A 13,003-nucleotide genomic window follows, 5' to 3' on the forward strand; every position below is an offset into this window, starting at 1 on the left:
GTTCTACAGTAGTTTAACAGGTTCTACAGTATTATAACAGGTTCTACAGTAGTATAACAGGTTCTATAGTAATATAACAGGATCTACAGTAGTATAACAGGTTCTATAGTTTAACAGGTTCTACAGTAGTATAACAGGCACTACAGTAGTATAACAGGTTCTATAGTAGTATAACAGGTTCTATAGTACTATAACAGGTTCTATAGTAGTATAACAGGTTCTATAGTAGTTTAACAAGTTCTACAGTAATATAACAGGATCTACAGTAGTATAACAGGTTCTATAGTTTAACAGGTTCTACAGTAGTATAACAGGTTCTACAGTAGTATAACAGGTTCTACAGTAGTATAACAGGTTCTACAGCAGTATAACAGGTTCTACAGCAGTATAACAGGTTCTACAGCAGTATAACAGGTTCTACAGCAGTATAACAGGCTCTACAGTAGTATAACAGGTTCTACAGTAGTATAACAGGTTCTATAGTATAATAGGTTCTATAGTATAATAGGTTCTATAGTATAACAGGTTCTATAGTAGTATAACAGGTTCTACAGTAGTATAACAGGATCTATAGTAGTATAACAGGATCTATAGTAGTATAACAGGTTCTACAGTAGTATAACAGGTTCTACAGTAGTATAACAGGTTCTACAGTAGTATAACAGGTTCTACAGTAGTATAACAGGTTCTACAGTAGTATAACAGGTTCTACAGTAGTATAAAAGTTTCTACAGTAGTATAACAGGTTCTACAGTAGTATAACAGGTTCTACAGTAGTATAACAGGTTCTACAGTAGTATAACAGGCTCTACAGTAGTATAACAGGCTCTACAATAGTATAACAGGTTCTACAGTAGTATAACAGGCTCTATAGTAGTTTAACAGGTTCTATAGTAGTAGAACAGGTTCTATCGTAGTATAACAGGTTCTATCGTAGTATAACAGGTTCTATCGTAGTATAACAGGTTCTATCGTAGTATAACAGGTTCTATAGTAGTATAACAGGTTCTATAGTAGTATAACAGGTTCTACAGTAGTATAACAGGTTCTACAGTAGTATAACAGGTTCTACAGTAGTATAACAGGATCTACAGTAGTATAACAGGTTATACAGTAGTATAACAGGTTCTACAGTAGTATAACAGGTTCTACAGTAGTATAACAGGTTCTACAGTAGTATAACAGGTTCTACAGTAGTAAAAAAGGTTCTACAGTAGTATAACAGGTTCTACAGTAGTATAACAGGTTCTACAGTAGTATAACAGGTTCTACAGTAGTATAAAAGGTTCTACAGTAGTATAACAGGTTCTACAGTAGTATAACAGGTTCTACAGTAGTATAACAGGTTCTACAGTAGTATAACAGGTTCTACAGTAGTATAACAGGTTCTACAGTAGTATAACAGGTTCTACAGTAGTATAACAGGCTCTACAGTAGTATAACAGGTTCTATAGTAGTATAACAGGTTCTATAGTATAATAGGTTCTATAGTATAACAGGTTCTGTAGTAGTATAACAGGTTCTACAGTAATATAACAGGTTCTACAGTAATATAACAGGATCTACAGTAGTATAACAGGTTCTATAGTTTAACAGGTTCTACAGTAGTATAACAGGCTCTACAGTAGTATAACAGGTTCTATAGTAGTATAACAGGTTCTACAGTAGTATAACAGGTTCTACAGTAGTATAACAGGTTCTACAGTAGTATAACAGGATCTACAGTAGTATAACAGGTTCTACAGTAGTATAACAGGATCTACAGTAGTATAACAGGATCTACAGTAGTATAACAGGTTCTACAGTAGTATAACAGGTTCTACAGTAATATAACAGGATCTACAGTAGTATAACAGGTTCTATAGTTTAACAGGTTCTACAGTAGTATAACAGGCTCTACAGTAGTATAACAGGTTCTATAGTAGTATAACAGGTTCTATAGTAGTATAACAGGTTCTATAGTAGTATAACAGGTTCTATAGAAGTATAACAGGTTCTACAGTAGTATAACAGGTTCTACAGTAGTATAACAGGTTCTACAGTAGTATAACAGGTTCTATAGTAGTATAACAGGTTCTATAGTATAACAGGTTCTATACTATAACAAGTTCTATACTATAACAGGTTCTATAGTAGTTTAACAGGTTCTACAGTAGTATAACAGGTTCTACAGTAGTATAACAGGTTCTACAGTAGTATAACAGGCTCTACAGTAGTATAACAGGTTCTATAGTAGTATAACAGGTTCTATAGTATAACAGGTTCTACAGTAGTATAACAGGTTCTACAGTAATATAACAGGATCTACAGTAGTATAACAGGTTCTATAGTTTAACAGGTTCTACAGTAGTATAACAGGCTCTACAGTAGTATAACAGGTTCTATAGTAGTATAACAGGTTCTATAGTAGTATAACAGGTTCTATAGTAGTATAACAGGTTCTATAGAAGTATAACAGGTTCTACAGTAGTATAACAGGTTCTACAGTAGTATAACAGGTTCTACAGTAGTATAACAGGTTCTACAGTAGTATAACAGGTTCTACAGTAGTATAACAGGTTCTATAGTAGTATAACAGGTTCTATAGTATAACAGGTTCTATACTTTAACAAGTTCTATACTATAACAGGTTCTATAGTAGTTTAACAGGTTCTACAGTAGTATAACAGGTTCTACAGTAGTATAACAGGTTCTACAGTAGTATAACAGGCTCTACAGTAGTATAACAGGTTCTATAGTAGTATAACAGGTTCTATAGTATAATAGGTTCTATAGTATAACAGGTTCTGTAGTAGTATAACAGGTTCTACAGTAATATAACAGGTTCTACAGTAATATAACAGGATCTACAGTAGTATAACAGGTTCTATAGTTTAACAGGTTCTACAGTAGTATAACAGGCTCTACAGTAGTATAACAGGTTCTATAGTAGTATAACAGGTTCTACAGTAGTATAACAGGTTCTACAGTAGTATAACAGGTTCTACAGTAGTATAACAGGATCTACAGTAGTATAACAGGTTCTACAGTAGTATAACAGGATCTACAGTAGTATAACAGGTTCTACAGTAGTATAACAGGTTCTACAGTAATATAACAGGATCTACAGTAGTATAACAGGTTCTATAGTTTAACAGGTTCTACAGTAGTATAACAGGCTCTACAGTAGTATAACAGGTTCTATAGTAGTATAACAGGTTCTATAGTAGTATAACAGGTTCTATAGAAGTATAACAGGTTCTACAGTAGTATAACAGGTTCTACAGTAGTATAACAGGTTCTACAGTAGTATAACAGGTTCTATAGTAGTATAACAGGTTCTACAGTAGTATAACAGGCTCTACAGTAGTATAACAGGTTCTATAGTAGTATAACAGGTTCTATAGTATAATAGGTTCTATAGTATAACAGGTTCTGTAGTAGTATAACAGGTTCTACTGTAGTATAACAGGATCTACAGTAGTATAACAGGTTATATAGTAGTATAACAGGTTATATAGTAGTATAACAGGTTCTACAGTAGTATAACAGGTTCTACAGTAGTATAACAGGTTCTACAGTAGTATAACAGGTTCTACAGTAGTATAACAGGTTCTACAGTAGTATAACAGGTTCTACAGTAGTATAACAGGTTCTACAGTAGTATAACAGGTTCTACAGTAGAATAACAGGTTCTATAGTAGTATAACAGGTTCTACAGTAGTATAACATGTTCTATAGTTTAACAGGTTCTACAGTAGTATAACAGGTTATATAGTAGTATAACAGGCTCTACAGTAGTATAACAGGCTCTACAGTAGTATAACAGGATCTACAGTAGTATAACAGGTTCTATAGTAATATAACAGGATCTACAGTAGTATAACAGGTTCTACAGTAGTATAACAGGATCTACAGTAGTATAACAGGTTCTACAGTAGTATAACAGGATCTACAGTAGTATAACAGGTTCTATAGTTATATAACAGGATCTACAGTAGTATAACAGGTTCTATAGTTTAACAGGTTCTACAGTAGTATAACAGGCACTACAGTAGTATAACAGGCTCTACAGTAGTATAACAGGCTCTACAATAGTATAACAGGTTCTACAGTAGTATAACAGGTTCTACAGTATTATAACAGGTTCTACAGTAGTATAACAGGTTCTACAGTAGTATAACAGGCTCTACAGTAGTATAACAGGCTCTACAGTAGTATAACAGGTTCTATAGTAGTATAACAGGCTCTATAGTAGTTTAACAGGTTCTATAGTAGTAGAACAGGTTCTATAGTAGTATAACAGGTTCTATAGTATTATCACAGGTTCTATAGTAGTAAAACAGGTTCTATAGTATAACAGGTTCTATAGCATAACAGGTTCTATAGTATAACAGGTTCTATAGTAGTATAACAGGTTCTACAGTAGTTTAACAGGTTCTACAGTATTATAACAGGTTCTACAGTAGTATAACAGGTTCTATAGTAATATAACAGGATCTACAGTAGTATAACAGGTTCTATAGTTTAACAGGTTCTACAGTAGTATAACAGGCACTACAGTAGTATAACAGGTTCTATAGTAGTATAACAGGTTCTATAGTACTATAACAGGTTCTATAGTAGTATAACAGGTTCTATAGTAGTTTAACAAGTTCTACAGTAATATAACAGGATCTACAGTAGTATAACAGGTTCTATAGTTTAACAGGTTCTACAGTAGTATAACAGGTTCTACAGTAGTATAACAGGTTCTACAGTAGTATAACAGGTTCTACAGCAGTATAACAGGTTCTACAGCAGTATAACAGGTTCTACAGCAGTATAACAGGTTCTACAGCAGTATAACAGGCTCTACAGTAGTATAACAGGTTCTACAGTAGTATAACAGGTTCTATAGTATAATAGGTTCTATAGTATAATAGGTTCTATAGTATAACAGGTTCTATAGTAGTATAACAGGTTCTACAGTAGTATAACAGGATCTATAGTAGTATAACAGGATCTATAGTAGTATAACAGGTTCTACAGTAGTATAACAGGTTCTACAGTAGTATAACAGGTTCTACAGTAGTATAACAGGTTCTACAGTAGTATAACAGGTTCTACAGTAGTATAACAGGTTCTACAGTAGTATAAAAGGTTCTACAGTAGTATAACAGGTTCTACAGTAGTATAACAGGTTCTACAGTAGTATAACAGGTTCTACAGTAGTATAACAGGCTCTACAGTAGTATAACAGGCTCTACAATAGTATAACAGGTTCTACAGTAGTATAACAGGCTCTATAGTAGTTTAACAGGTTCTATAGTAGTAGAACAGGTTCTATCGTAGTATAACAGGTTCTATCGTAGTATAACAGGTTCTATCGTAGTATAACAGGTTCTATCGTAGTATAACAGGTTCTATAGTAGTATAACAGGTTCTATAGTAGTATAACAGGTTCTACAGTAGTATAACAGGTTCTACAGTAGTATAACAGGTTCTACAGTAGTATAACAGGATCTACAGTAGTATAACAGGTTATACAGTAGTATAACAGGTTCTACAGTAGTATAACAGGTTCTACAGTAGTATAACAGGTTCTACAGTAGTATAACAGGTTCTACAGTAGTAAAAAAGGTTCTACAGTAGTATAACAGGTTCTACAGTAGTATAACAGGTTCTACAGTAGTATAACAGGTTCTACAGTAGTATAAAAGGTTCTACAGTAGTATAACAGGTTCTACAGTAGTATAACAGGTTCTACAGTAGTATAACAGGTTCTACAGTAGTATAACAGGTTCTACAGTAGTATAACAGGTTCTACAGTAGTATAACAGGTTCTACAGTAGTATAACAGGCTCTACAGTAGTATAACAGGTTCTATAGTAGTATAACAGGTTCTATAGTATAATAGGTTCTATAGTATAACAGGTTCTGTAGTAGTATAACAGGTTCTACAGTAATATAACAGGTTCTACAGTAATATAACAGGATCTACAGTAGTATAACAGGTTCTATAGTTTAACAGGTTCTACAGTAGTATAACAGGCTCTACAGTAGTATAACAGGTTCTATAGTAGTATAACAGGTTCTACAGTAGTATAACAGGTTCTACAGTAGTATAACAGGTTCTACAGTAGTATAACAGGATCTACAGTAGTATAACAGGTTCTACAGTAGTATAACAGGATCTACAGTAGTATAACAGGATCTACAGTAGTATAACAGGTTCTACAGTAGTATAACAGGTTCTACAGTAATATAACAGGATCTACAGTAGTATAACAGGTTCTATAGTTTAACAGGTTCTACAGTAGTATAACAGGCTCTACAGTAGTATAACAGGTTCTATAGTAGTATAACAGGTTCTATAGTAGTATAACAGGTTCTATAGTAGTATAACAGGTTCTATAGAAGTATAACAGGTTCTACAGTAGTATAACAGGTTCTACAGTAGTATAACAGGTTCTACAGTAGTATAACAGGTTCTATAGTAGTATAACAGGTTCTATAGTATAACAGGTTCTATACTATAACAAGTTCTATACTATAACAGGTTCTATAGTAGTTTAACAGGTTCTACAGTAGTATAACAGGTTCTACAGTAGTATAACAGGTTCTACAGTAGTATAACAGGCTCTACAGTAGTATAACAGGTTCTATAGTAGTATAACAGGTTCTATAGTATAACAGGTTCTACAGTAGTATAACAGGTTCTACAGTAATATAACAGGATCTACAGTAGTATAACAGGTTCTATAGTTTAACAGGTTCTACAGTAGTATAACAGGCTCTACAGTAGTATAACAGGTTCTATAGTAGTATAACAGGTTCTATAGTAGTATAACAGGTTCTATAGTAGTATAACAGGTTCTATAGAAGTATAACAGGTTCTACAGTAGTATAACAGGTTCTACAGTAGTATAACAGGTTCTACAGTAGTATAACAGGTTCTATAGTAGTATAACAGGTTCTATAGTATAACAGGTTCTATACTTTAACAAGTTCTATACTATAACAGGTTCTATAGTAGTTTAACAGGTTCTACAGTAGTATAACAGGTTCTACAGTAGTATAACAGGTTCTACAGTAGTATAACAGGTTCTACAGTAGTATAACAGGCTCTACAGTAGTATAACAGGTTCTATAGTAGTATAACAGGTTCTATAGTATAATAGGTTCTATAGTATAACAGGTTCTGTAGTAGTATAACAGATTCTACAGTAATATAACAGGTTCTACAGTAATATAACAGGATCTACAGTAGTATAACAGGTTCTATAGTTTAACAGGTTCTACAGTAGTATAACAGGCTCTACAGTAGTATAACAGGTTCTATAGTAGTATAACAGGTTCTACAGTAGTATAACAGGTTCTACAGTAGTATAACAGGTTCTACAGTAGTATAACAGGATCTACAGTAGTATAACAGGTTCTACAGTAGTATAACAGGATCTACAGTAGTATAACAGGTTCTACAGTAGTATAACAGGTTCTACAGTAATATAACAGGATCTACAGTAGTATAACAGGTTCTATAGTTTAACAGGTTCTACAGTAGTATAACAGGCTCTACAGTAGTATAACAGGTTCTATAGTAGTATAACAGGTTCTATAGTAGTATAACAGGTTCTATAGAAGTATAACAGGTTCTACAGTAGTATAACAGGTTCTACAGTAGTATAACAGGTTCTACAGTAGTATAACAGGTTCTATAGTAGTATAACAGGTTCTATAGTATAACAGGTTCTATACTATAACAAGTTCTATACTATAACAGGTTCTATAGTAGTTTAACAGGTTCTACAGTAGTATAACAGGTTCTACAGTAGTATAACAGGTTCTACAGTAGTATAACAGGCTCTACAGTAGTATAACAGGTTCTATAGTAGTATAACAGGTTCTATAGTATAATAGGTTCTATAGTATAACAGGTTCTGTAGTAGTATAACAGGTTCTACTGTAGTATAACAGGATCTACAGTAGTATAACAGGTTATATAGTAGTATAACAGGTTATATAGTAGTATAACAGGTTCTACAGTAGTATAACAGGTTCTACAGTAGTATAACAGGTTCTACAGTAGTATAACAGGTTCTACAGTAGTATAACAGGTTCTACAGTAGTATAACAGGTTCTACAGTAGTATAACAGGTTCTACAGTAGTATAACAGGTTCTACAGTAGAATAACAGGTTCTATAGTAGTATAACAGGTTCTACAGTAGTATAACATGTTCTATAGTTTAACAGGTTCTACAGTAGTATAACAGGTTATATAGTAGTATAACAGGCTCTACAGTAGTATAACAGGCTCTACAGTAGTATAACAGGATCTACAGTAGTATAACAGGTTCTATAGTAATATAACAGGATCTACAGTAGTATAACAGGTTCTATAGTTTAACAGGTTCTACAGTAGTATAACAGGCACTACAGTAGTATAACAGGCTCTATAGTAGTATAACAGGATCTATAGTAGTATAACAGGTTATACAGTAGTATAACAGGTTCTACAGTAGTATAACAGGTTCTACAGTAGTATAACAGGTTCTACAGTAGTATAACAGGTTCTACAGTAGTATAACAGGTTCTATAGTAGTATAACAGGTTCTATAGTAGTATAACAGGTTCTATAGTAGTATAACAGGTTCTACAGTAGTATAACAGGTTCTACAGTAGTATAACAGGTTCTATAGTAGTATAACAGGTTCTATAGTAGTATAACAGGTTCTACAGTAGTATAACAGGTTCTACAGTAGTATAACAGGTTCTACAGTAGTATAACAGGTTCTATAGTAGTATAACAGGTTCTATAGTATAACAGGTTCTATACTATAACAGGTTCTATAGTAGTTTAACAGGTTCTACAGTAGTATAACAGGTTCTACAGTAGTATAACATGTGCTACAGTAGTATAACAGGTTCTACAGTAGTATAACAGGCTCTACAGTAGTATAACAGGTTCTATAGTAGTATAACAGGTTCTATAGTATAACAGGTTCTGTAGTAGTATAACAGGTTCTGTAGTAGTATAACAGGTTCTACAGTAGTATAACAGGATCTACAGTAGTATAACAGGATCTACAGTAGTATAACAGGTTATATAGTAGTATAACAGGTTATATAGTAGTATAACAGGTTCTATAGTAGTATAACAGGTTCTATAGTAGTATAACAGGTTCTATAGTAGTATAACAGGTTCTATAGTAGTATAACAGGTTCTATAGTAGTTTAACAGGTTCTACAGTAATATAACAGGATCTACAGTAGTATAACAGGTTCTATAGTTTAACAGGTTCTACAGTAGTATAACAGGTTCTACAGTAGTATAACAGGTTCTACAGCAGTATACCAGGTTCTACAGCAGTATAACAGGCTCTTCAGTAGTATAACAGGTTCTACAGTAGTATAACAGGTTCTATAGTATAATAGGTTCTATAGTATAATAGGTTCTATAGTATAACAGGTTCTATAGTAGTATAACAGGTTCTACAGTAGTATAACAGGATCTACAGTAGTATAACAGGATCTATAGTAGTATAACAGGTTCTACAGTAGTATAACAGGTTCTACAGTAGTATAACAGGTTCTACAGTAGTATAACAGGTTCTACAGTAGTATAACAGGTTCTACAGTAGTATAACAGGTTCTACAGTAGTATAACAGGTTCTACAGTAGTATAACAGGTTCTACAGTAGTATAACAGGTTCTACAGTAGTATAACAGGTTCTATAGTAGTATAACAGGATCTACAGTAGTATAACAGGTTCTACAGTAGTATAACAGGATCTACAGTAGTATAACAGGTTCTACAGTAATATAACAGGTTCTACAGTAATATAACAGGATCTACAGTAGTATAACAGGTTCTATAGTTTAACAGGTTCTACAGTAGTATAACAGGCTCTACAGTAGTATAACAGGTTCTATAGTAGTATAACAGGTTCTACAGTAGTATAACAGGTTCTACAGTAGTATAACAGGTTCTATAGTAGTATAACAGGATCTACAGTAGTATAACAGGTTCTACAGTAGTATAACAGGTTCTATAGTAGTATAACAGGTTCTACAGTAGTATAACAGGTTCTACAGTAGTATAACAGGTTCTATAGTAGTATAACAGGTTCTATAGTATAACAGGTTCTATACTATAACAGGTTCTATAGTAGTTTAACAGGTTCTACAGTAGTATAACAGGTTCTACAGTAGTATAACAGGTGCTACAGTAGTATAACAGGTTCTATAGTAGTATAACAGGTTCTATAGTATAACAGGTTCTGTAGTAGTATAACAGGTTCTGTAGTAGTATAACAGGTTCTACAGTAGTATAACAGGATCTACAGTAGTATAACAGGTTATATAGTAGTATAACATGTTATATAGTAGTATAACAGGTTATATAGTAGTATAACAGGTTCTATAGTAGTATAACAGATTCTATAGTAGTATAACAGGTTCTATAGTAGTATAACAGGTTCTATAGTAGTTTAACAGGTTCTACAGTAATATAACAGGATCTACAGTAGTATAACAGGTTCTATAGTTTAACAGGTTCTACAGTAGTATAACAGGTTCTACAGTAGTATAACAGGTTCTACAGCAGTATACCAGGTTCTACAGCAGTATAACAGGCTCTACAGTAGTATAACAGGTTCTACAGTAGTATAACAGGTTCTATAGTATAATAGGTTCTATAGTATAATAGGTTCTATAGTATAACAGGTTCTATAGTAGTATAACAGGTTCTACAGTAGTATAACAGGATCTACAGTAGTATAACAGGATCTATAATAGTATAACAGGTTCTACAGTAGTATAACAGGTTCTACAGTAGTATAACAGGTTCTACAGTAGTATAACAGGTTCTACAGTAGTATAACAGGTTCTACAGTAGTATAACAGGTTCTACAGTAGTATAAAAGGTTCTACAGTAGTATAACAGGTTCTACAGTAGTATAACAGGTTCTACAGTAGTATAACAGGTTCTACAGTAGTATAACAGGCTCTACAGTAGTATAACAGGCTCTACAATAGTATAACAGGTTCTACAGTAGTATAACAGGCTCTATAGTAGTTTAACAGGTTCTATAGTAGTAGAACAGGTTCTATAGTAGTATAACAGGTTCTATCGTAGTATAACAGGTTCTATCGTAGTATAACAGGTTCTATCGTAGTATAACAGGTTCTATAGTAGTATAACAGGTTCTATAGTAGTATAACAGGTTCTACAGTAGTATAACAGGTTCTACAGTAGTATAACAGGTTCTACAGTAGTATAACAGGATCTATAGTAGTATAACAGGTTCTACAGTAGTATAACAGGTTCTACAGTAGTATAACAGGTTCTACAGTAGTATAACAGGTTCTACAGTAGTATAACAGGTTCTACAGTAGTATAAAAGGTTCTACAGTAGTATAACAGGTTCTACAGTAGTATAACAGGTTCTACAGTAGTATAACAGGATCTACAGTAGTATAACAGGTTCTACAGTAGTATAACAGGTTCTACAGTAGTATAACAGGCTCTATAGTAGTTTAACAGGTTCTATAGTAGTAGAACAGGTTCTATAGTAGTATAACAGGTTCTATCGTAGTATAACAGGTTCTATCGTAGTATAACAGGTTCTATCAGTAGTATAACAGGTTCTATAGTAGTATAACAGGTTCTACAGTAGTATAACAGGTTCTACAGTAGTATAACAGGTTCTACAGTAGTATAACAGGTTCTACAGTAGTATAACAGGTTCTACAGTAGTATAACAGGTTCTACAGTAGTATAACAGGCTCTACAGTAGTATAACAGGTTCTATAGTAGTATAACAGGCTCTATAGTAGTTTAACAGGTTCTATAGTAGTAGAACAGGTTCTATAGTAGTATAACAGGTTCTATCGTAGTATAACAGGTTCTATCGTAGTATAACAGGTTCTATAGTAGTATAACAGGTTCTATAGTATTATCACAGGTTCTATAGTAGTATAACAGGTTCTATAGTATAACAGGTTCTATAGCATAACAGGTTCTATAGTATAACAGGTTCTATAGTAGTATAACAGGTTCTACAGTAGTTTAACAGGTTCTACAGTAGTTTAACAGGTTCTACAGTAGTATAACAGGTTCTACAGTAGTATAACAGGTTCTACAGTAGTATAACAGGTTCTATAGTAGTATAACAGGATCTACAGTAGTATAACAGGTTCTACAGTAGTATAACAGGTTCTACAGTAGTATAACAGGTTCTACAGTAGTATAACAGGTTCTACAGTAGTATAACAGGTTCTACAGTAATATAACAGGATCTACTAGTAGTATAACAGGTTCTACAGTAGTATAACAGGCTCTACAGTAGTATAACAGGTTCTATAGTAGTATAACAGGTTCTATAGTAGTATAACAGGTTCTACAGTAGTATAACAGGTTCTACAGTAGTATAACAGGTTCTACAGTAGTATAACAGGTTCTACAGTAGTATAACAGGATCTACAGTAGTATAACAGGTTCTACAGTAGTATAACAGGTTCTACAGTAATATAACAGGATCTACAGTAGTATAACAGGTTCTATAGTTTAACAGGATCTACAGTAGTATAACAGGTTCTATAGTTTAACAGGTTCTACAGTAGTATAACAGGCTCTACAGTAGTATAACAGGTTCTATAGTAGTATAACAGGTTCTATAGTAGTATAACAGGTTCTATAGTAGTATAACAGGTTCTATAGTAGTATAACAGGTTCTATAGAAGTATAACAGGTTCTACAGTAGTATAACAGGTTCTACAGTAGTATAACAGGTTCTACAGTAGTATAACAGGTTCTACAGTAGTATAACAGGTTCTACAGTAGTATAACAGGTTCTACAGTAGTATAACAGGTTCTATAGTAGTATAACAGGTTCTATAGTATAACAGGTTCTATACTATAACAGGTTCTACAGTAGTATAACAGGTTCTATAGTAGTATAACAGGTTCTACAGTAGTATAACAGGTTCTACAGTAGTATAACAGGTTCTACAGTAGTATAACAGGCTCTACAGTAGTAT

This window comes from Salmo salar, chromosome 13 (assembly GCF_965601325.2).
Source record: "Salmo salar chromosome 13, fSalSal1, whole genome shotgun sequence".
Classification (NCBI taxonomy): Eukaryota; Metazoa; Chordata; class Actinopteri; order Salmoniformes; family Salmonidae; genus Salmo; species Salmo salar.